Source organism: Lichenostomus cassidix, chromosome 7, assembly GCF_008360975.1.
Source record: "Lichenostomus cassidix isolate B80296 chromosome 7, HeHo_3.0, whole genome shotgun sequence".
NCBI classification, from domain to species: domain Eukaryota; kingdom Metazoa; phylum Chordata; class Aves; order Passeriformes; family Meliphagidae; genus Lichenostomus; species Lichenostomus cassidix.
The window spans coordinates 8,452,475-8,478,653 of record NC_139488.1 but is presented as its reverse complement, the minus strand read 5'-3'; the positions used below and the strand labels follow the sequence as shown (position 1 = coordinate 8,478,653).

Here is a 26,179-nt window from a genome sequence, read left to right as displayed (position 1 = left end):
GTGCCTTCAGATGTCACTAAGAACAGAAATACTATTTGTGTAAGGCTAACAGGTACTACACTCTTCTTTTTGATATTTTTAAGTAATTTAAGCAGCAGTCATTACTAGTTTATAGAACAATACACGTCAAATAAGATTTTATAATATACTTCCTGAAAACCAGTGAGCATTTTTATTCTTTTTGATAAGGAAATTGTGCGTTTCAAGAGAAACATTGAATTGTGACACATAAAATATCTGAAGATTATTTCAACACCATTTCCTGGTATCTGATTGAAAAGAGAAAGACGACAGGCTATTGAAAGCAGGGTGCACAAAGTCAAGTCCACACCCTGCTGTTATTTCTGTGCTTTTGAGAGGAGTTTTGTGTTAGTGCAGTAGTCTAACCTGTCTTGCTTTTTGCTTTGTCCTCTCAAATATGTGGTGGCCCTTGGTTATCCTCAAATGTCATTAGGATCACAAACACCCATAAAAAGTTGAAGGAGGCTATAGTTCACAGGATGAGGTCTGTGATGATTGTTGTTGATGAGAACTCCAGGAAAATAAAGCAGCAGAATAAGGGGAATCTAACCAGTCTGGGGAGATGACAGGACAGACACATTGTGGGGTTTTCTCCCTCCAATTGTAATTAATGGCTACACTAAAGAAAAATGTGGGTTTTTTCTGTGGTATCATTACAGTTTTCAGCCCAGCCATAGAGAAAAGCAATCTTTTCCCTGAGGAGTTTCGACGTTGTTTTTTAGTTTAAATGAAATGCTCATGATCATATGGATGACTGAAGGTTGATCGCCCCAAGCAACAGTTTATTTATTAGAGACCCAGCCAATCCTAATTTGTATATCTTCATGTCTGATAAAGGCAAATCTTAAACCACTCTGTCATTATTGCTTTTTGTCTGGTATAGGAGATAATTCTGACAATAACTGTCTTGTGCTCAAGGGCATTATGAAATTTATTCTCATAAGACATATTTTGGATTTCACATCTGTGAAATTAGATTAGATATATATCTCTCTGTGGCATCTGGACTAGTTATGCCTTCCCAAAACCATCTTCATGAATTAGGAATCGATTCCATAAGGTCTCTGATGCACAAAGAAAAAGTGCTAATTATTACTGTATTAATATACATATGGATATAATGTTCCTTTTGTTTTTCCTAATTGAACAAAAATCCAGTGAAATTTTAATGTCTAAGTAAGGTGGTGACACATTTGATTTTTAATACGTGGGTAAAGAAATCCTCTACCAAGCAGAGGAAGTAAGCAACCCTAATATTTTACATGTAAACAGGTCACACCAACTTTTAAATCCCCATTAGGCCAAAACATTTTGGGCTACATATCCAAAATTTACAGATAAGTCCTATACACCCTAGAATATTGAATAAAAATGGAAGACCCAAATATATGTGTCCCCATTAAAAACTAGTCTTCCTTCTTCCTTGACTTTCATGCAATTGTTTTTTCATTAGTAAATTACAGTAATTCTACTTACATCTTTTGTCAAAAGGATAAATAAATAATCAGGCCTGTGGATGATAGCGTCAGAAGAACAAGCAGTTATTGTACTGGTGATAGTATTATAGTTCAGCTAGGAGTAGAATTCATTTGCAATGTGAGGAATGAATCTAACAGTAAACTTCATTTCAGGTTTTGAGAGCTTCAGTAGTCAGAAAAGCCATTCTTCCAGATACTGTTCAGGTTCACCATGTTTCTGGTGGGCCAAAATAGTAGAAATATTTGATTATTGTGCTATTATTAACTGAAGTTTAAGGACTAGAAAGACCCAGTGGAAAAAAAAGGTGTATAATTATCTTGCTGGAAGGCTGCTTTAATTAAATTCTCCCAACTGAGACCTGTCCCCATTTTTTAAGTGAAGCATAGACTATAATCAGTTACATTAACATTCAATTTGCTTCCCTGCAGATGACCATGAAAGTGAGTGCATCTCAGTGAAGCTGTGCTTCAGGTAGGACAATTCTTTCTGTAACCAGTGGAGCTATCAGTTCTCCTCTTTCCCAGACCTGGTTGGTTGTCAGCTGACACAGCAAAGAGGAGAAAAGGATATTGTGCATTGTAGACGTTTTCCAAAGCCCACTGTGGTGCATACATAGAATTACACTTGTAGGCTCGTTTTAGTAGCTTACAGGGAAGGCTGCAGTATCCAAACACCAGAGTCTCCATGTAGGGAACAGCTTCAGTGAGTCTTGCTTAATGGCACTTACATTTTCAGTTGTGTTTTTACACATTTGATGAAATCCCACAGAAAAGAGGGCACTTGAATCACTCTGAAACTTCACCAAATCAAGATCTGTATGAGCAACAAAGCATTTGCTCTGCAGAATCAGGAACTGACCATCCCCCTCTATACTGCAAGGCCTGACATTTGTAGCAGGGCTTCCAGTTTTATTCTTATCTGTTTTCTCATATTCCTAAAAATTTTAAGGTGAAAGGGAAGATCAAGACAAGAAAATGAAGGGTGAAACACATGCACCTCCTCAAGTGTGCACTTCTGCATTAATTTTTTCCCTCCCAAATTTATGGTCTCCTAGAAGTATCTGAAAGTCACAGTACCTGTGACTTATTTCCATAAAAATAACAGGGCATCAACAAAGGAAGTGTGAAAATAATTCTGCATATTTTGGTGATATTGCCATCAGGTGGTTTTGCAGCTTCTGGGTTCTTAGGTGAACATTCAGGATAGGTCCAAATAGAGCTTTTTTCAGTACTCTCTCTGAAGATAAGCCAAACCTTGTGAATAACATTCTGAGAGAAAAGTTGCTAATCCTCAGGCATTTGTGACTTGGAAAAGGCATTCGTCCCAACATTTTTGTGAGAGATTGAATGGAAAAACTTGTCAAAACATAAAATGCTCTCAAGAATAAGAAACAGTCCCCTGTCATGATCAAGTTTGATAGGCTACAGCCTAGTTCATGAAGAATTGAAAGTTAAATTCCTAGTACTTCAGGTGATGAGTCAGAAATGAGCCTGAGCAAATTGCTTCATCTTTGTGGTTCATTGTCCCATTGGCAAATTGAAAATAATTACAATTACCCTCAATCCTAAAGGAAAGGGTCTAAAACAAGACAGAAAGCTTCAAAGTCTTCCTGTGTACTCAATGGAAAGATGTTTTTAAAAACAATTTGCTCTGAATCACTCTCTATATATTGAATTTTCAGACTAAATTAATGATAATTTAATGTTTCAGTGATTCAGGCCCTGGAAATAACACTGTTGGGGGACATGCCATTTTATAAGTGTAGCAAAGAATTTTTGGGAACCCAAGAAAGGATGGAAAATTGAGTTCATGCTTACTCTTTCTCAACTACAAGGTTTTGATGTTGCTTCCAAATAAAGATGACAAATAAACTCCTCCAAAACTGTCTGCTCTGAACAACCATTGGTACAATAAGAGCATTTTTGCCCTAAATTACACTCATCTGGGAGAAGTGCAAAGATTTTACCATTCTCCAAAGTTAAGCTGGTATGTTTAAAACCCTACTTTAAAATCCTGTAGAGGTCACAACTTCAGGGAAACAAGGAATCATTTTGTGCAACAGCCTGTGCACTGTTTGATTGTCCCCAAGGATATGCAGTGCATGGACTGCTCTCAGCCACCATCAGTCCAACCCAGCCTGGCCATGGCAGTCATGATTCAGCATCCCAGCTCCTGCATCCCTGCAGAGCTTGTGCTGAGGGGGATTTAGATCTCCTTTTCCTAATTGAGATCAGAGCCTGGATTTGCCTAGAGAGAGAGCCTTTAATACAATAGCTATTAAAGCATGGTTCTTGTTCAACCATCAATCTTTATCCATTTTGAAGGACACCTTATGGAAATAAATTATGAGGTCTGTCAAGGGAAGGTTCCTAGATAAATGGGTTCAGTCACTGGAATATTACTTCCTACGGGACTGACTGCTGAGTAACAGTAACTTGTGGGGGCTAAGGAAGTTTATAAAAGCCAGATCAGCTCAGCTGCCTCACTCCTGAACCGACAGCAGCATATGCAAAACCCAAGGTTATTGTGTCACATGGCAGGTTCAACAGTGTCATTCTGACAATTACAATGCACTTGCAGATTGACAATGTGACAAAACACAGCACTAGTATAAAACTGATGGCTTTGGAGCTTCAGATTTTTTCAGGTGTTATGTAGCTGCTTGAAAATACATCATGAAAACCTAAACCAACACCTCCAAATTAAATAAATAACTCTTTCACCTTTACATCCAGTGTCTGTGAAGTGAGAGACCCCAGCTTTGACATCTCCATCATTTGTGTGATCTCTTGCCTTAAATTCCCAAGTTGTGAAGAGCTGACAAAACCGATTCTGTATTTTTTTTGTCTGAAATGCTTGATAAATCAGTTTTGAAATGTACAGTCTGAGAAATAAGCTACATCTCAGTAATTTTTACATAGTTGTGACATCTACTAGTGACCCTGACGTTGATCCTCAGCCCCATTCCAAAAGCATGGGAAACACAGCTGCATTGTCTTCTAATCACAAGCTAGGTTCCTGTGTGTGTGTCTGCTGTTAGATGGGTGATACTGGTGAATGATGAAAGAAGCAAGACCCTTAATGCATGACTTTTTCCTTACTCACACAAAGAGCTTGATATAGTTTCCTTGGAGACCATCCAGCATGTGGCTGACAGTGTTTTTATTTTCAGACTTTCCTTTTTTTTCCAGAAGCGGGTGTATATCCTATTATTTGTTGAGACAAATCTTGTGTGTGTTTCCTGCATTTGTAATATCTGCTGTTGGGAAAGATTGAGGTACAAATTAAGTCCCACAAGGATGAAATACCATCATATCAGTAATTACTGCAGCATCTGAGCTAACCTGGATCATAATGTCAAGGACAAAAGTGAATTCTTTAGGGAATCAATTCCATCATTACATATTTATCTAAGAACTTTGCTGAAACAACATTTGTTTCTTTTATTCTTCAGAAGCTTGGGCAAATTGTCACCTGCTAGGCATATAATGTCAACAAATATAGCCTTCATGGAGACAACATTCTGACCAAAGATATCATATGCCTGGGAAAAGGAAATTAAAAAAAATATTTTATATTACCATTGTTTATATATTTGTATGGTTGATCTTTGATCTATTGGTGTGGTTTGGAAGCAAATCTTGTCAGTGGAAAACTGCAGAATTTCTGGAAAAGGATAAAAATGCATTTTTGTATTCAATTAATTCAGAAATGCAGCCAAAATTATTTTTTTCCTTACCTGCAGATATTTTCTATCAGATTTGTTCTTTTCCTTTAACATTGGAAACATACTGAATATCTCTGTAAAAAGGGGATAAGCACATGAATAGGAGCACTACAACAGAGAAAAGATGGAGATGTGCCTTCTCTCCACTTCAAATTCCTTTCAAAAATTGCTCCAGAATTAGTAAATTAGCAGGTGCTGTTACGACTTTTCCTATACCTTTCACAATCACCTTTTGTTATTTCTTCTTATTCAGTTGTTTCAGGAAATATTGCTTCATCTGCAGTGGTTTGCCATAAACATTATTATGTTATTTTCTACAGGGATATTTCTTTTTCAGATTCCAATAATTCCTTGTTACAAATCTTTCTTACAAGACTTGTGGGTTTCTCTCACTTTCTCTTTTATCTCCTACCCTTCAGGAGATGTTTTTGTCCCTGAAATGTGTCCTAATCCCATAAAAGTAGGAAAATAAAAAATGTTCATGGCAAACCAACATAATACAGGTTTTCAAAATTGCATTGAGTCGCCCACCTCAGTGACTCAGCCAGTGGGTAGCAGCAGAGTCATTTCAAGTGGCTCTTTTCCAGATCAGCAGTTGCTTACCACGTTTCACTGTGGGCTGACTTTCTTTGTGTAAAAGGTATATTTTAGAGTCTAGAGAAAGAAAAAAGCAACATTAGTCTTAGTCCTGAAGGATCAGAAGTGCTGTTGCATTTATATTGTTAAGCCCTGAGTGGAGACTCAGATGTAACAAGTTTTGCTTATTCCCTGCAAAATCCACCTGTTTGACAGGTGAAAGAACTGGGAATGAGAACAAGCATCCTTGTGCATGGACAGGTATACTTCGATAATCACCATAAAGCAATGTGGAAATGGAAGGAAAAGCCAGAAACTCTTTGAGTCTAGTTCAATTCTATATTTTTGGTAATAATATTCATATGTCCAAACATGTGTTGTATTTTTTATCGTTTATTTTGGTTGGCAGAACTTGTTCTTTTAAGAAGAGAATGGGAAACCTGGTAACAGGGTTTGCAGAGGGCTTCTATTAGCACATGGAAGACTTATGTAAGTTCTTCCTGGCCTCTAAAAGTACAAAACCCCACGAAGTTCTTTTACATACACCTGTTTTTACAGGAACTGGTCTATTTTAAGGTGTATCAGCATAGCATGGAATAATCTCCCTGGAGCTGTAAAAGGTGCTCTACTTTAAAGCCATTACCAATAGCCATGGAAGCAAGAACACCACTGGTATGACTAATGGCAGGTTTCTAATTGTTTATAATAAATTATGTATTTATGTGGGAAGTATTTTAAATGCAACACTGTGTCCTACGGCCTCTCCAGGATGTTGCTTAAATACTTTAGTAATTCTTACATAACAATCATTTCTTTTTGACAAAATCTTTTTGGTGAGGAATAATTTCACAGCAGGGAAGGCAGCTGCCTGCTGCATTTTCACCAGGGCTGAACTTTAGGCAGGCCACAGTTTGACTGTAAAATTGCAGCTGCATATACCTGTGAGTGCAATTATTATCTCTGGGATGATGAGATCTCTCATATGTGGGTACACTTGCATAGCTACATAATAAAGTAGTCTTAATTACAGCTGTTCACATGTACAGAAGGCAAAGTGTTAACTCCAGACTAACCTTTTAAAAACAATACCTTCCACTTTCTTTCCAATATTGAATTCACCTCTAATAGAGCTAAATTCCACAGAAAATGACCTGTGATGAGCTTTGATTTAGGGACATTGCTGCATTTGTGGGGCTGAAGGATTTTGCATGAAAGATTTCAGTCTGTGATTCTTAGCCCCCTAAATGACCTGAAGAAGCAGGAATCTTGGGGTACTTTCCATAGTGGTAACAGGCATGTTGTTTTCTTGAAGTCACAAGGCACTGAGAGACTTTTTTTCAGCCTTGATAATGGGGAAAACTGGAGGGGAACACCTTCAAATATTCAGTTCCAGGTATATCTGGGTATGATGCTGAAAGTGCGAAATTTCAAGATCTCTTAAAGTGTACTTTAACCAGAATAAATCTGATGTTACTTGTGTGTCTGATTAAAATACTTGTCCCTTTGTGGATATCATATGCCACAGGGAATGACTCTTTCCATATGAAGTCTTTTCCTTTAACTGAATATTGAAATCTTGGAGTTGTGAGCACCTGCTCCTAGGATGACTGTAATGACTTTGTAATGTATCCCTCTCTGAACAACTTAAATATGATCTCATTTTTCACTTATTTTCTAATGCTGTTTTGACAGGTTACTATTAAGGCTGCCTGACACACCTGATGATAAGATGATGATTCACTTGCTAATTATTTTGCCAAATATTAATCATTTGCACTGAAATTTTATATTCCCGATTTCTATTTGAGGACATTTCTTACGTATTTATTTTTCCCTCCAGCTGAAATGATCTATCAATTTCTGACAATTGCATAGGAAAGGCCTTCACTTCTGATGTTATGAAAATATGATGGTTGTTTGCATGTAAAGAACACTCAGCCTGTGCTGTGAGCTGGACTTTTGCTTTGTTTAGGTTGCATTAGTGTCTGCTCTTTGGAATATGTCACTAATTTCTGCTTAATGCACGTTTACAGAAGGGCCAGAGATTTACCTAGTGCCCACAGATGCCAGTGGAAATGCTTACATCAGAGGGCATGTATCACTCCTACTTTTAAAAGACATTAATAATATCATTGGTGATACAATATGTGCATTTCCAGATTCTACTTTTAGCTGACTTTTTTAAGCAGAAGAAATTCCACAATATTGAAGAAGCTTTGAATTTATTTCAGTTTGAAAGCAATGTATGAATTCAGTAATGTTAATTAAAGAAAAAGTATTAGCAGATTTTAGCATTTCTAGCATGCTTTGAGGACTGATTATTAAGGGTAATACTTAAATGACACAATGGAATAATTTTCAACATCATTACCTTGTCCCTTGAAGAAGTCAAGCTTGAACCCTTGGGATTTGGCACCACTTTATGAAATAACGTTACCAAACCTATCTGACTTTCTGAAGGACAAAACTTCTATAATAATCAAAGCATTTGAATGTATTAAATTGGGAAGTGATGCAAAGCAGAAGGAGTGACTTGAGGAGCTCAGGTTTAGAAGAAGTGTTTGAAGGAGTAAATTAAATGTTCTTCAGCCTAGGAAGATTACATAAAAGCTAAAGTTAAGCCTCAATATCTGATGGGGTGATTGACGTGGCAGCACTGAAGTACCCAGTAAGTTAGATAGTAGGTATAGTCACTATAACTGTTGATGAAGATACTTATAGGATCTTTACATGGAATAAGGAATAATAAAACAAGAATATCACATGTATGCTATAACTAATAACAAATGTAAAATACACAAGATAACATATAAAAATAGACTTTCAGAGGGAGTTGCAAGGTAACTAAGAGACAGTCTATCTGGTTTGGTGCCATAAAATCATTACATGTACGTCCCACAGGCATCTTATTAGATGCACTGCAAGAGCAGAATGAGAGCAGCGACTTGCAGTTGTCTCATGACACAAAACCAAACAAGCTTATACTTTCAGTTAAATAAACTTGGCAAGCTTTCATGTGGAAACTTTATACAGGAATATTCCCTGAGATCTGACCCCTGGGAGGGCTTAGCCTTAAAGAAAAACATCTTCAAATTGGATAGGGTGAAACTCGAGATGGGTCTGAGCTTCTCCATGACCTGTTAGGACTGAGGTGCTTCTGCACAGAGCTCATGTGCAGAAAGATGTGGATATAAGTGCTGTTAATAGTGAACACTGAAGATGAGGTGTGGCTCCCTTCACAGCCAGCCCAGCATGGCTTTCAGCTTTGGACTCAACTGCTAAGTGTTGTGTCTGATTTTGGGTGGGTTTTTTGCTATATTTTAATCTCAATGTGTAACAATTGTAACATTTAGATGTCTAATTCGGTTTCAGCCACATTTGCTTGCTCATGAAGACATTAGCTATAAAACACAGTCCTATGCCATGACTTCATTTGACAGATGTTCTTACATAGTCAATTTGCCTTAAAGCAGCAAAATAACTGCAAGAGAAGCACAGAGCTGCTTCAGCTCAGCCAGGTCAAAAGCATATGGACTCTGTGCATGAAGGACATAACTGTTTGTTATCAACAAGTCTTTGGCAGCCCTTCTGATATTAGCCTTTTGCCTGGTTACATAGAGAACAAGGACTGGCCAGGCCACTGCTGAATCAAGGGTTGTTGTTTTCTAAGTGCAGGTTATTGGTGTTGATAGACATTATGAACCCCAGCAGAGCCCCAGCAGAAAGTGGATCAAGGGTCTGCTTGGGATGTACCTAATTGCTGTAAAAACTGACAGAGCCTTGCCTGAGAAAGTGAATTGCAGAAATTAAGTGGCTCTTGTAACACAGGTGCTCAGGAAGAACAGCTCTGAGTAGGAAAAAAACCTTTGATTTAGGAAGGGTAATTTTGTCAGGCAGGAAAATATATAAATCTTTTTTGTTTGGGAGCTTAGGCCTAAGATGGGAAATGATGTCTTGAAAAGTTCTGGCATTTTCTTTTTTGGTTTTGTTTTTTTTTTTCTCCTTTCCTTTTTTTAATGTTTCCTAAGCTAAGATCAGCTTTCTAAGGTCAGGCTTCGCTAGCTTATGGGGCAGATTTTATTTTTTTATAAGGCTTTGAAGTGAATCCTTTCAACCTGGATAGACTCATCTCACATCTGCTGAATATGCTTCATTCTTCTGCTTTATACTTACTTATGTGTCTTTTCTCAAGAGATGAAACAGAAACGAAAAAGTTAGTGCTTTACCACTGGTAGGAAGCAGGAGTTGTAAAATAAGTTGTCAGGTGCGTAGAGAATACCAGAAAATAGGATTCCCAGAGTGACATCATCAATAAAGGTTTATATGCATATTACATAAAAGAGAAAAATAGAGTTATTATAACAGGATTCCAGTTTCAATTTGTCCTGAAAGTTATGTTTAAGAAGCAGCTTGAATTCTTTCTTCTTTGCCCAACCCTGTTCTTCACATTTAAATGGTTTCTAAAATGACCTGCAAGCCTATCCTGATGCTTTAGCTGTATTAAAGCTGGCCTGCCTGTGTCTCATAAAGTTCTCTTGGTTTAGATAATCACAATAGGTCTATTACACCTCCTGTTGTAGACACTGCATCTGGGACTCGGCCAGGTAATCCTAAAAATCACCCATCCACGACAATTAGGAGAGGTGGCACAGCAAAGACAAAATGGACTAAAATAAATAGCCCTTGAGATGTCACCCTGCAGTCTTTGACTGGGCAGTCTGGAGAGCAGGAAGGCTGAGAAACAGCCTGGCGTCTTTTCGGAGCTATTTTAATGTCTCTGATTTATAGATTTGTTATTTTGTTTGGAGGATGAGAAAGAATAGCAGAGTAAACATGATGGAGAGGGCATCCACTTAAGGCTAAGGTCAATTACTCAAGGGAATAAATGTGCGTAATTGTACACCTGATTACTAACAGCATAAATAGACTGCTGATTTATATCACGAGTCTTAAACGGCAACCCTTTTATACAAACAATTATAATAATAGGAGGCTGATTATTTGCGTTTGTTCCAAGTACTTGTGATGATCATCTTTGCAAAGATACAGGAGAAAAATAGACTACTGTTCTCTTTGGCAGATATCCTTTCTCATTAGATGATAACTGGCATTGTGGATAAACCTTTTATAGGTTAGGGCAGACAAACACTTTAATTGTGCCCGGTAAGGTTTTAATTCCCAGATGCCTAGATGAGAAAATCTTCTGGCATCTCAAGTCGTTGAATTAAAAGCATCTATCTGTCTTGCTAGTTCAATGACTTTTCATTAGCAATGATGTTTCGCTGCTCTCCTCTATTCTTAGCATAACTACAGTAATTAAGAGGCAATTTAAAAAATTTTGTGTTGGAACTCGGCTAGATTCAGAGTTTGCTGAGCTTGGGAAACCGATGTCTGTCAGGCAACCTGGAGCCCCAGTACCCACATTCCAGGCCAAAACCATCACTACTACATGGCATCAACACCCCCAAGCAGTGCAAGTCCAGCCCTGGAGATAATGGTTAGACAGACAGGGTTAGCCTTTTGCTGAGTGTTTTACTTGTGTGGATTTTGGGGGCATGAGGACGTGGCAAGGGGGGGTTGGCAGGGAACAGCGACTGCATGAACTAAAAGTTTTCAAAGCCCAGAATTTTACATCTTCTGGAGAAAATACATTTTTATTTCCTCTACCCAGACTTTTCAATGTCTCTGGGCTGCCTATGTCTAAATCTATGTCCAAATCTGAAAACTCCCATGTATTTGAATAACCTTACAGATAATCTCCGCAAAAATATGAAAATGTAACTTGTTTATAACCACACTTCATTTATAGTTAAACTTAGTCTAAATAAATTTTCTATTTTTTTATTATCCTTTGCAAATAAATACATGCATGCATTTCACTGCTCTCTAATTTGCCTGTTATGCCACTGATTAGTCTGCCTGAATTTTGTGTGCTGTTTCCTGCTCCTCTTTTCTGATTTTGGTTGATGTGAGCTGTAATTCCAAGTTGTGTACATAGAAGTCTCAGCCTGGATTTTCCTCTTCTTCTCCAGATCCAAAGAACTTTCTTAGTTATTAGCTAAGCCCATAATACAATAGCAAAAGCAAGTTAAGCTTCATAATGTGGTTCAACTTTATCAAAAACCTTCTGTGATCTCAATAATAAAATCCCTGTGTCCATGCTTTTTAAGAAACTATAAAGGAAATAAGTTCTTCTGTATTTAGTATTTGCTTCAGTAATTATATTCCTCTGAATTCTGCAAAAATACCTAAGAATTCTGAGTTTGGGCTTATTGTTTTAAATGTAAAAAAACCATTCATGGATGTGAACATATTTTCAGAGTTCAGTCCAAAAGTATCTTGTTAATTAGCAAACCTTCCTTAATGCCCTTACCTTCAGCAGTCCCAGGGATGGTATTCCTACAAAGTCAAGTGATTAATGCCATGGAAAGGGACAACAAGGACCTGCAAAGTTCATCCTCTCCATTAAGGAGCTGCCACACATTCAGCTCTCTTCTTTTTAGCCAGTGTCCCCTCTTTATGGAACTGATGACCAGCAGGGCACAGGAATGTAATTTTTCCTTTGCGTTCCCCTTACTTTCTATCCTCCTGAAACACTGTAAATTACTATGAAACTACTTCTTGGTCATTGGAGAGGGGAAATAATCTGCCTTTCCAAACAAGACAGTGCTGTTCTGTTAGGAGAGTTATTTTCTGACCTTTTAAAGTGTGTCTCCAATCTGATATTTAAAGTCCTGCTTGAGGAACCTTATTTATGCTTGATCTATAAAACGAATTAGTGGTTTGAAAGTGTATAGCTTTGTGAATTACTAAATTACTATTAGTAAAACATGGGTTTGGACCAGAATTTTTCAAAGGGCTCTAATTTAATATTAACCATTGTATGTTAAAAAAAATTCACTATGTATTTTGCTGTGTGATGAAATTAGGGAAATAGGTGGTTAAATAATGCCATTTTAACCTGTTATCAACTCCACTACAAAATTACCCCCATACAAATGTAAATCATCTTAAGTCTTGTTTATACAGTTTGAAAATCAAAAGGCTTTTATACCCCATCATTAAGCATATGTTTTATATTGTCAGCAGATATAAATTGTAACAAAAGCAAGAGGTCATAATTTCTGAAGAGACTGTGGATATAATTTCAACAGCAGATTAACACATTAATGCATGTTAAAGGGCTATCCCTTGCTTCAGCAGACTGTGCTCAGCTGTAAAGATAAAATACGTTTTCACAGTCTCTTTTAACTTAATTTGGGATGAACTGTGTCAACCTGTGCCTTGCCCATGATACCTTACCTTCCTAGGTGTGAGAGCATCATTCATTAAAGCACTGGATTTTGTCTAGTGATGAGGGATTGAGAACAGCTCCAGAACAGTGCTAGCCAGAGGGTGAACATAAACAGCTCTATTACAGACTTGGAAGTACCTGTTAATGACCTCCCACCCCCTAAGGAAAGGGAATTACTTGCATACTTTGTACTTTTTTTCCATACAATCTCTTAATACGAGAGTAAAAGATCTTGCTGTTTCTCAGTTTCAGCAGCATTACTAAATGAAACTTCACATCCATTCTTGTCTCACAGCCACAGATGATGTGTGGCTTTGGCAAAGCCAAACATATTTCTCACTCACCCAGCTCATCCCTCATGAAGAATCCATCACGTGCCAGGAGCACAGCTCAGAGCCTGGCACTGCAGGGTGGAGAAAGGTCAGAGTTGAAGTACAATAATGCAAACTAACAGGCTGCTACATCTGCCTGACAAAATTCCTACCTAAGACACGAGGAGGTAAGGAAGGGCTGCAGCTTGCAGCCTGTGAATGGGAAAATGTTCAGCTAACACTCCCTGAAGATGGAAAACACCTGTCTCTTTCCTTCCTTCTGAGGAGGTCTCCTGGGACGTGTGAGTCAGCCTCGCTCAGTCGAGTGATTCCTAAGACTGTGCTCACCCTGCTGAAGAAGTATTTTCAAAAAATGTAAGGAACATGTTGCTCTGTCTCTAGAGAGAAAAATCAAGGAAAGGATCTCTTCTGTGTAGTTCACTGACACACTAGATTTGGTTTCAGGGAGGCTAAACACTGACAAAGAAGAATGAGAGAGAGAGAGAGAACTGGGACTGTTTTCCCTGTATTTTATATCCAAGCAACATACTTTAATGTTAAAATAATGGTGGATGAATAGGATATGGACACAAAAGTGTTGCTTGCTATTCTTGTGTATGACCTTAGAGTAAGCAGTTGAGTTCTGCAATCAAAAGACTGATTGTGTTCAGAGTCAGTATTGAATTGAATAATCTAGTCAGATTTCTAGTTGTGTCACTTTTTTTCTCAACAACCCAAAAAATCTTGTCTTTTGAAGAAGGCTTTAAGGTGAAGTCAGTGGAGTCAATTTATTTCAGCCGAGTCAGAATCATGCCATTAAACTCATTGATTCTGATTTTAGGAGAATTTCTTCTTTTCCATCATCTCCATAAGGGTTTTATTATTAATTATTTGGATATAAATTCTCAGGCTGACAATGCACACAATATTTGAGGTAATAATATCAATTATTATTTCTTTCTTGAAACAACTAGGCAGTGAATAAAGAAAATGTGCTACACCCCACTTTGAAATCAGAAGGCTTCTCAGAACAGAAAATGAGGGCTTGAAAGGGTTGCACTTAGAGGTGTTTTAAGGACCTTAAAAGGGCCTTACTTCTAAATCAGCATTCTTGTCGGGATGAATAAAAATAGTTGGATGTTTGTCTTAGAACAGCTATAATTCAGTTAAAGCTTCACAGCTGTTATTTCATGTCATTCTAGACTGCCTTGAATATCTCACTCAGAATTAATAATGCATACAATATTATCAGCACTGAATAATGGATTTGGAACCAAAAACATGAGTTGAAACTCAGTTTTTCTCAAATAAAAAAGTCTTATTTGGGAAGGAAAAAATTAATCAGATCTATTTTCAAGGTAGAGCTGTTCATTACTTATATCAGAACAGCACTTCTGTTTTCTTCTTAGTACTTTAGGAAGCTGGATTATAGGAATGTGGATGTACTGCGAAGGACTGAAAGTAATTTTGCCCTTAGCTTAACGCCACTGACCCCTTCTTCAAATGGAGCCACTGTTAGAATCTCTTATTTATGCTGTTAATGCGGTTCAACATTATTATGTGATGCTGTTGACCTGAGTGCAGCCACCGGCTGTAACCAGGCAGAGAGAACATGTATAAATATGCAGTGAGTAATAGCAAGCATGCCTGAAGCCTGTGCCTTCACAAATTCTGTGAAATTTCAATGTGCTAAGTGTAGCACAATTTATTTGTTCACAGAGCAAGGCGAAGCTTTGGAATCTAAAGCTGTTGCTGTCCTTTGTTTGAAATAAGAAAGCACAGTCAAAACAAACAAGTGGTGTTTTAACAGGAATGCACAGAGGAGCAGTCACATCCACTCAGAGTCACCAGGGCTTTTCCTCCTCACACTCTATTAGATCACCCTCGCCTCAGAGAGGGGTTTGCTACTCCCAGCATGGAAATGCAGTCGTGGCTCCAGCAGCACACTCTGCTTTTCACACTCCAAAGCTCTTTTGCAATGTTGGGTCATGTGAAGAGAAGGTGGTGTTCACCTCTCTGACTCATTTCTCAGTAAGTAAAGTGACAATACTTTCTGCCTTTGTAGAATAATACTAATTTTTGGAATGGAAGGTTTTTAGAAATATTCTTCCAATTTTTTCATCACTATGTTTTTTTTTCTATTGTTTCCACAATGTGGAGTATACCTTCAAAACTCAGCATAATTTTAGGGTACTGTCTGTCATGAGGGGATCTATTCTTAGATATCTTCTCATTTTTAAAAAGGCTTACAGGAAGAAGCCACTGAATGTACACTGGAGCCAGGATTCTAGAGCAAGGACTAATAATCCTGACTTTATCGTTAAACTCTGCTTTTGCTTGATCAATTTATGACCTTTGTTTCCCAAAGAAATCAGTTTGGCTTTGTATTACTAGCAGTAGTTGAAAACTGCACAAAGTCAGTGTTTTCAGTGTGAAATCTCTGTGTAATTATATCAGCATTTTTCTGAAAGTATAATCTTCCCCATCTATGGCTGTTATTTTTTTTTTTTTTCATTTTTCTCCACTTATTATTGTTAATGGAATCAAGAAAAGAGATAAAATAGATGGCTTCTAAGTCAGGCCAGGACATGTGTCCTATGGCAAAACCTGTCTACTGCAGGGACCAAAAATGGCTTATGTCCAGCAGAAAAGCAGGCACATGGAGACACGTTTTGAGGAACACCAAGAACAGAAGGAAGAGAGGAGTAACAAGTCTCTTCACAATTGCAGAAATTACTGCTGACAGGACAGATTAAAATACTTCAGAGAGAAATCTGACTGTGATTCACCTATTCCCTACCTTCTGTGAAACAAGGAAAACCAGAGGTCAGGGAGAAGTCTTTGCTAAAGCTCCCCAAAGTTCTCTCTGTATCTGCATATTTGTTTGTGCTCATTTACCTTTTATTTCCCATCATTTACAATTGACCAGGTGATGTTCTGGAGATAAAAGCCAATGATGCTTCACATCTGCTTGGGAACCTGTCTTTTAAACACTGAAGTGATTCAGTAATGTTAAAAATAGATGCAGATAATGTATAACTTTCATGGCTATACCTTTTCAGTTTATTTCTAAACATTCCTTACTTTCACACTTCTTTCCTTTTCTTTGCTCTTAGTTCTCATTTGAGGGCATCAGTAAGGAATAGAGAGTAACTTGTGTCTGTCTCTTTGTGTTGATGATTTCACTTTAACTCAGGCAATAAATAAATAAGGTACAACAGACTGTAAATCACATAAGGAAATCTGTAGGTGAGGGCTGTGACCAGCATGGTTGTGCTCACAACTCTCATTTAAATCTACCGTCTGAGAGATGTCTGGAACAACTGCTGCTGAAAAGCAACACCTCCAGGAACAAAAGGAAATGAGTTGGTAGGCACATGCCCAGATAACTTCAGCATCATAAAAGGAATAATTATAAATCGTTATTCACTCAATAGCAGGAAAGTTAAGCTTGCTATAATGCCTTTCATCTATCTGAATGTGTAGTTTATAATGGATTCCGTGCTGAACGGAGCCTGAGAGATACCCCAGGAAGCAGAGCAATAGCTTACAAAACAACCATGAAATCAATCTGTAACCTGAGGGGAGTTGAGGTCTTTTTTTTACCAATATAATTGCACGTTACAGTAGTACATACTATTCTAGAACAAGGCATAAATTCAATTCACCTAATTTTAAATACTGTTTTTACAATTCTCCTATGTTATTTTCTAATTATTTCAGGTGAGACTAATAAAAAAAAAAAGAGGAACTCCAGGAAAAAGGTAAATAATTCAGTCTAACCTAGCATGAATAACTAAGCTGCAAATGACTGTAAACTGAGAATAAAAAGATCTTGGAGAAATGTTTTTTTTTTACATGAAGTTAGGCAATAGAAACCATAGTGGATATTTTTGTGCTATTGTTATGCAGGCTTTACCTGACATCAGGAATAGAATTTACTGTGGTTGAATAGAGGGGAAATCCTGATGTACTGTCTTCTGAATTATTTTCACATCTGATCACAAAAGACAAAATGGGATAGTAAACCAGATCACAATTCCCTCCAAGATTTCCTAGTCTGGAACCCCCAGGCAGCAGGTTAAATTGGGATTTAAGGCTGTGAAAAGTCAAAAGGATGAGAATTGCATACAGGACTTGAAGGCTCAGACCCATGTGAGCCATTTAAATCTTGTCTGCTAAGTACACACCAGGGAGCTCTTCCTGCTCCCCCCTTGGTAAAAATCCATTTTAAAATGCTTCAGTTGGGAGTGAAGACCCAACTCATGTCAGTGCCAAGGAAAGCAGCAAAATTGCCCTGAAGAATTGTGGGACTCGTGTATTTCTGTACCTATTTCTCACCATCTTTCAAGCTACCTGAAATATCATTTTCAGGCTTTTTCTCAATCTGGAAAAAAAAAAAAAGGTTCCCTTGTGTAAATTTGGAGCCTTGCAGGTTGCTGGGCTTTTCTTAAGTTTTAAATAACTTTTATCTTGAAGAAATTTGTTATTATTAATATACTAAGAAATCCACACAAAACAAGTAAAGAATTGATTGGAAAAACAGACATTTGTGTTTACATCCACTTCTCAGCGACGCTGTGTGCCTCTTGACCCATGTTTAAATTTCTGAGAGAAAGGAACAGGGAGGAAAGCAGGTCATGGTACGTGTTTGTAGTTACATTTGACCTAATCATTTGTCCCCAGAGCAACTCTCTCACTTGTCCCACAAGCTTTTCTCCACACCTTTGCCAGCTGTTGGCCTCAGTCTGGGATCAGACCACAGCCAGGTCTGCCTTTTCCATCTCCCACTTTTTATGCCCTCTAATTTGTATCCCAGGTTCGTCTCTCTTTTTCCTAAGCCATCTCCCTCTACTCCAGAGCTCCCTCAGGCAATGCCAATGCCATTCAGCTGCCTTAGTTTTGTGCTCCTGAGCTCATCCTCATTATCTCCATGTAGTTCCTCACCTTTGGACTGCTCCATTTTCTCCTGTGGTATGGGATATTTCCTCTTCCTCTTAGCTTTGCTCCCCTGCAGCTTCTTCATCAGCTGTGTTTGACTGGCCTGGAGCTCAGGAAAATATATCTTCATGTCCTTTCTGGCACAGTCTCATCAGTTTTCAGCGAAAGTAGTTTCTTGAGTAGTACAAAATTCATAGTACATAAATAAGGGATAATGAATAAGGGATGAATCCCATGACATTAAACAATTATATGATCCACTAAAGAAATAAGAAATATCATCACTATTAAGGAATTACAGCGATAATGCAACTATGTAAGTATTTATTTAATGTTTGCTCTTTGCCAGTGATTGGTTATCTGGGCTTATGAGGTTTTCTGTCTTCACAAGGGCCAAATGGAAACAAATAGTCATCATATTGATGGAATTAAGAAAATGAGAGATTCATCTAAGAAACATTCAATTACTTTAGGCAGTAGTTAGTAAGGGATTAACTTTTGAACAATCAAACTAAAAAAAAAGAAACTAAAATAACAAAATTTATCCCTAATGAAAAAAAAGTATCTCACACAGAATTATGAGAACCACTGAAAGTCTGAATTTATTATCCAAGAGATAAACCTTTAGGCAAAGATGGGGCACTTACTAGAACAATTTGGTTTTCATTAGCCTAAATCTGCCTGACCTGTTCATCTATTTGTGTTCAATAAAAGATCCTGTTAGTATGTACAGATGCAGTATTAGCAGAGTAAATTATATTGCCTCTTTGAACTTCAGAATTCTTGGTAGAAGTCAATGGAAATTATCAAATTCTCCGGAATCCTATCTGGCAAGTCTGTCAGCTGTCTGGAACATGCTCCCAGGAAATACACTGCATAAGGTACCAAAGAATAGGGTTAAAAACCATAAAAAAATTCCTCTGAGGTAGCCAGGAATGCTTTGAAAGCAAGGAATTATTTGATTTGATAAGGTGCGACTGCTGAAACAGCTTAGAGAGATTATAAAAGAGCCAGAGAGGTCTCAAAGCAACAGCAGTACCTTTGACTGCCTTACAAAATCTCGGAGTAGAGCTGGTCTGTCTGCATCTTAAGGCTCAGTTGCTGTAAACATCTGTTCAAGTAGGTGACACCAATCTGTTCTAATTTGCCTTGTCTAGGAAACATCGGGATGGTGACTTTGTACTTTGAGTATCCCTAACCCATCTCTACAGGTTTGGGTAATGAAAAAGGTGAAATTACTTTTCCCACAAAATTAAACCTGTATTTTTCAGGGGATCTGTTTGCAGAGATGTTTTAGCTATCCAAAAGTAAATTCATTTCCTCTTCAAGCTCTGTATAAATATCCAAGCTAATAACAGCCAGTTTCTCAATCAGTGGATCTCAAATAAAATTATTCTTAAATGTTCGCCCCATTCCAAAGATTCCTGTATTTTTTGAGAGTCTTACATACAGATGACATTCAAAATTTACTGTAAAACTACTCTTATTATCTACAATAATATACAATAATATACAATATCTACTACTCTTATTATCTACTCTTATTATCTACATCTACAAGTCAGGCATAGATCCAAAATTCATTGTCTCATCATAAGTTGTTGTAAATTATCATTAGTCCATTTTTTGGATGGGAATAGTCAGGATAAGGATTGCCCATAGTACATTAAATTTTGCATACTACTCAGGCAAGGAGTAAGTGTTTTCTGTTTAGAATACATTGAAAATATTCTGAAAGTACATAGTTGCAAAGACTGTTGAAAGGGTGCCCCAAAGCTGGTGGAAACTTCTAGCATGTTGTGCACACCTATTTATGGCACACATTTATAGTGTCACTAAGAACTGCTAAATAGATGACATACACTGAACCAGAAATGTTTTCATGGAAGTTCCTAGTAATTCAAATGATAGGAAACACACACATCTTTATCCTATTTGTTTGGTAAGTATGTGTCTTGTAATAAACCCCAAACCATTTAGAGGGTTTGTGAGACCAAGCAGCCAAGGGCATAGCAGCAAAGTCAGCACTCCACTAACATTTGCCATGAGATTATATAAATGCTATGGCAAACAACCTAAGCTTGATGCCAGTATCATCTTCCTCCCAGGCTACTGGGGCAGCTCCCTAGGGCCACTTGTCCTCTAGGAGTGGTTACTTACTTCCCTTCTGCCCAAGATTGAAGAGAAAAAGATTTTTCTCTTCCCTCCATAAGAACATGAATGATTTTGTCAAGAGCCATTCTCATTGCAGGTGCCCTGTTCCCCTTCATGTACCTGAAGGATCCTGGCACTGTCCCCTCAGTGGTGGCTAATTCATCTCCCAGGCTTGCCGTTACCCACAGGCTGAAGCAAGGAGCCTGAGACCTGCTCTGCAAAAATGAAGGGAGCCTCAATAACATGCCAGGGGAAAAAATATCTCAGGAAAAAATGCCTAGCTTGGTAAAATTTGATTGTGGATGTATAGAATCATTTCAGTTGGAAAAGACCCTTAAGATCGAGTCCAGCTGTTCACCTAGCAGTGCCAAGCCCACCACTAAACCTGTCCCTAAGTGCCACATCTACACATCTTTCAAATACCTCCAGGCACAGTGATTCCACCACTGCCTTGGGAAGCCTGGTTCAGAGACAACCCATTCAGCAAAGCATTTCCTCCTAATACCCAATATAAACCTCCCCTGGTGCAGCTTGAGGCCTTTTCCTCTCATCCCTTCAATTTTTCCTAGATGTTGGTCATTTTTCTTGTTAAAATTACAATAAACTGGGAGGTGGGGAAATTTTCCATTAGTACTTCTTTCACAAGACTGAAATGCTGCAGCATGCATGACTATGGGTATGAAGGATGGGATCCTAAAGGACTAAGGGCAGGAAGATTTGTATTATCTTCAAAACAGTATTCCCACTTAGGCAATATAAAACCAGAACTGAAAGTTAAAAGTTTCAAATTCATCCATCAACACAGTAAGGTCCATTTTTTTTAGATGAAACTCCACTACTAGCATTCTTCCCACCCATAATTCTGTGATAACCTTGGAACTGAAAAGTCCCAGGTGGTAAATATGATCCTGTATACTTGAAACTGAGAAAGAGCTTTTCTCCCGAGCTTGAAGTGGCAGGTTAAAGAATTTCCTTCTCCAAACACAAATATGAAATTTCTAGAGAGACTGTGAACAGTTTTATTACCCATCTGCTTTACAATAATGTACGCACTGACAACCTGATTACTCTGTGTAAAGACAAGATAAATGATAATACCATATGGGTTCAAAAAATAGGACAGATTTTGATTTTACCTCTGCACTCCAACATAACTCCATTGATACTCTGGACTTACTTGTTATTGTACTGGTGTGAAGTCCCATTCTTAATCTTGAATTTGAACTATGAAATACATTCTACTGTAAGGGGAAAGCAGGGTCATAGAGAGGGTGAAGAGAAAAGAGCTCTGAGTGTGTGCAGTTCATAAAATAATCCCTCATGTGCTTTGCACTCTAAAAAAGGACTTGCCAGGTCACAGAGGTGCAAATCCACTTCTGAGGGTAAAGTAAACATTTTCTTCCTAATTAACAGTTTCTGCTATTAAGCATTTCACATATTTGGAAGGTAGAAATGCTTTAAGTGGAATTTGCACTGGTGTGAAACACGCTGCAGCCCATGGTGCTGACCTTGGTGGGGCAGCTATGCCCCTGCAGCTCACAGAGGTCCACAATGGAGCAGAGATCCACCTGCAGCCCATGCAGGACCTCATGCTGGAGCAGGTGGATGCCCATATTTTAGTTCCTATTAAACCAACTTTATTTAGTTCTATGAAATACCAACTACTTCTCTGCAGGTGCCTGTTGAGCATTCCAGCATGCTAATTGGTGCTACAACAGTAAATAAGAATGAACTTAGAGTACTTAAACTGCCAAAAAATAATCCTGGAAAGATAATTCCATGAAGTAAAACTACACACATTTTATTTTCACCCAATCTTCCAATCTATTAACCTGTGATACATGTTCTGCTTTCTTCCATTTTACCATTGTGGGAATTAGATACGATGGTCTGCAGTTATTAGAGGCAGCTGTATATCACTTTAATAAGCTTTGGGGCTATATAAGGATCTCTAAAATATCCCAGAGAAAACAGAAAAGTAATGAGGGTTAAAGACGAAATCATGGTGCTGCATGATAGTGCAATACAGAGGAGTGAGAGGTGATTTTCTAAAGGAGTACCAGTTCATATACACAGAATACAAGTGTGGAATTACAGAGCTCTCAATTCTGCATTACTTAAGCTTGTGTTCCAATATTTGAAGCATGTGACTCTGTCTTATCCAAAAAAAAACCAAATGCAAAACCACATATTGACATACTCTCAGGCTGACATCTCGCTTCACAATTTTGGCTATACCCTAAGGCCCAAAAAATTTCCTTTGTCCTTTCCTAGAGCACTTACCATGCCGTTTTTGAACCCTTGCCAAACTGTGTGCCCTTTTGTTGTGCAGGGTAGTTTAAGAGGGAATAGAAGGGCAGCAGACATGACTTAAACTATGTCTGAAGGACTGATCCAGATTTGATTGATGGCTTATCTTTTAAAGCCTTATAATCTGCTGGGCAGAATTTTGTAGGTCTTCATCTGCCTTCAGAGTTAGATTTTGTACCATGCCATTTTATAACTACAGCCTAGTGATTTATTCATGGGAGGAAACTATCAAATAGTAACCATTTCAAAGAGCCATAAAAACCCCAACTTGTGTAAGTAAGGCAAGCATTTGGAACAGCAAGCCTGATGAGTGAACATTTAACTACATGCTCCTTAATCTTGGCTAAGTAGTGCCCCATATTTGTGTCATGGAAAAAAATCTGGAGTACTTTAGCACACCGCCAGTGATTTTTGTGCTTTATGAACTGTACCACAGGTAATATGTACAATCTGAAATGTTTGTGAAGCCTTAAGATTTAGGCTACCTAGATCTAGTGGTACTAAAAGTGAAATGTGGTCAGGATGGGACTATTCCTTTTGCCTTCAGACAGTAAGAATTCAGTCAGATACAGTCTGCTTGAAATAAAAGAAAAACTACTGGGGCATAATAAGCAGACTCACTTTTTTTTTCATTTTTTCTTCATTCTTCTAATATTCCATACATATTTTAAGGTGCTTGTCCCTTCCAACATCACAGAAAGTTATTATGCAGGTACTTGATCTGCCTCCAAAAGGAATTCAGCATTTCAAGAAAGCCATTAAATTATGTACCATGTTAGCCTGTGACCATCTATTCTTATCTCTGTTACAGTTGCTGCCTATCTCCTTTCTGCTCCCATTTCACTGCTTTCTTCCCCCCATTGCTTAGTTTTGTCCTAGTTAAAATTCAATAGCAAGACCTTTGGGAGAAGGATTAGGGCTGCCATTGATACAGTTCTGTGATCTGTGAGAAAGCCAGGGAAAATAAATTTGAATAAGAATGGTACTACTGATGATTTTGTTCACCTGTATGCTCTTCCTGTTTAATTCTTCATTTAAGGATTGGAGGTGGAAAAATTATTTTACTCTAAAACTACTTGGAATATGGAGAAGAAAAACATGTTTGATCTTAAGATTTTTAAGTTCATCCAGCAGGTTTTCAGGTGGAAGACACTTGTATCCTGAAAGACATAATAGATTAAGAAAGGATACTGCTTATTTTATTTCTATAAATCATTTTTGTTGATCCTAATTTTAATGTGAGACCTAATATGTGCTTGGTAGGTCTCCTTGTAAAAATACTCCCATCTCAGAGACTCTACTTTGGACCTGAAATACCTTTTCTGAAATATTTCTCCTGTCATTTCCTCTTTGGTCCGGGGATGAAATAAAGATAGATATTTAATAGAATCTTTTCAATTTGTCTAAATATTTTAAAGTGGCTGGTAATGTATTTGTGTGATTTCCAGGAACTTCAGGGGTTCAATTAGCTAAAAATGCATCAGGAATGGGGTCTCTGAACTTGGATGCTTCTCTTCTTCATGGTCAATTGGGAAATGTGGAGAGGCTGCAGAGGATTTTTCACTTTGGTGAGGATGTGTGGGAGATGTATGCAGACATCTTCGTCATTTCCTTGACAAGGATAGGTCCAAGTTCCATTAGGGGAGCATTTTGGAGCTTATTTAGGGTCTTTGAAAATTAAGAGACTTATTATTTTCAAATGATCCCGCTCTGCCAAACTGCAGCACTTGCCTTCTGGGTGGTGTTTTTTATTCAGCTTTGTCTCTGTTTGAGCAAATCAATAATAAGCTGATACTGGGAGCTACAGAGAGCCTTGAGGTAGTGCTTGTGTGGATGTGGTGCCTTTAATAAGATCAGACCCAAGAGCAGGAAATTACCTTTGGAGCTCTTTCATTTTAAAATAGAGCTGCATTCTTTAACGTTTAAGACTCTTTTAGGAATTGTACTATATATTCATTGTCTTTAGATTCAAAAATCTGGTTTCTGTTAGTGAGTATTTGAACTTTAACTTCATTGAACAGAATATATTGGTAGGAAGGGGAATGTAGATTATACAGTAAAGATATGCCTGTGGGACTGCAAAGAGTGAAGTGTTAAAATGGCTCCAACATGTAGTGGATGCATAAATATCTTACAAAAGCCTGAGATGCAAAGTTAATGCTGACAGTGTATAGTGCAGGAAGGTAATAGTACCTTTATTGTAGACATCTGCAGCTGAAGGATCCTCTTGGGATCACCATTTGCTTGCCCAGGGAATTGCTTGACATGTTAGATGTCAGCATCCACAAGTTTTATGGGCTGGAACAGAAGGGTGTTTCCTGATCTAAGTTTTATAGGCAAAGTCTTTGGTTAGTTACCACTAACTATAGCATTTGATATTCTGGTTGGAAAGGGTAGGGAAGCATTTTGTCAGGTCATAGCTGGAGACTGGATTTGTCCGTGTGTGCTGAGGAGGAGTATTCTGGTGTAGAATATCCCTGGCATTGCATAAAGTTTTAAATGTTAGCTCAAAATCATCTGTATTACTCTCAGACTTCCGGAAATATTCTTAAGCAGTTGTTAAATTGCAGAGAAGTTCCAATCGTGTTGCATTCTATATCAAATATCAATGAAAGCAGCATCATTAATGACACACTAATGAATACCACATGAATTAATAATAATTGGCTACTTTTTGAAGTCTCCCTGGCTTCCAGCTGTCTCTTAAATCACTTCAAATAATTAATTGCTTAATGCTTTTCACCTTTGACAGAGAGAAATAAATTGCAGATTAAAAATACCTGTGTTGGCATTGGGCAGAGCAAAGTGGAATGGCTGTTTGCTGCTAATCGAGAGGGATGGTGCATTTTGCCCTGCTGAGCCTGCCTTGCCCAGGTAGTAATGCACAGATTAAAGGAGGCTGATATAGCTAGTTTCAGGCAGAAACTAATCCAGAGCCACAGAGATTTTGCTGTTTCTCCTCCACAGAGTTGAATCAGTAGCTCTGAAGTCTCCAGTCCTCTCTCTGTGGCACTGCTGCAGGACAATCAGTGGCCATGACTTTCCCCTTCAGCTTGTTTGTGTCAATAAGTGACAAGGGTGACAGAGGTCTTTTTAGGGTCATTTCTCTGTCGAGACCTGCCCTGACATCACCTCAGTCAGTAAGTGACCAAGCAATTGCAAGAAATTCCAGTCCCAGTGACCTGGGATAAATATGAATGACAGCCTCATGCAAATTCAAACACCTGAATATAACATTGTTTTCTTCTGGAAGATGTCTGGCCCTGAGGATTTTAATATTTTTATTATTTTTATTCTTTTTATTTATAGATATAAGGAACTCAGTTGCTTGGAGACCTGCATCTTTCTACCTGTGCTCAAAGCAGG

The 26,179-nt window shown here is 38.0% G+C and overlaps 1 long non-coding RNA gene across 2 annotated transcripts; it reads left to right on the top strand.

Annotated features, from left to right (window-relative positions):
- On the top strand, positions 1 to 26,179 carry LOC146434479 (uncharacterized). Of its 2 annotated transcripts, none has more exons than XR_014853276.1 (3): positions 1 to 52; positions 1,929 to 1,971; positions 26,123 to 26,179. It is a non-coding gene; the product is annotated as an uncharacterized LOC146434479 (long non-coding RNA). The 2 variants fall into 2 exon arrangements; XR_014853278.1 differs by lacking the exon at positions 26,123 to 26,179 and adding an exon at positions 17,132 to 17,175.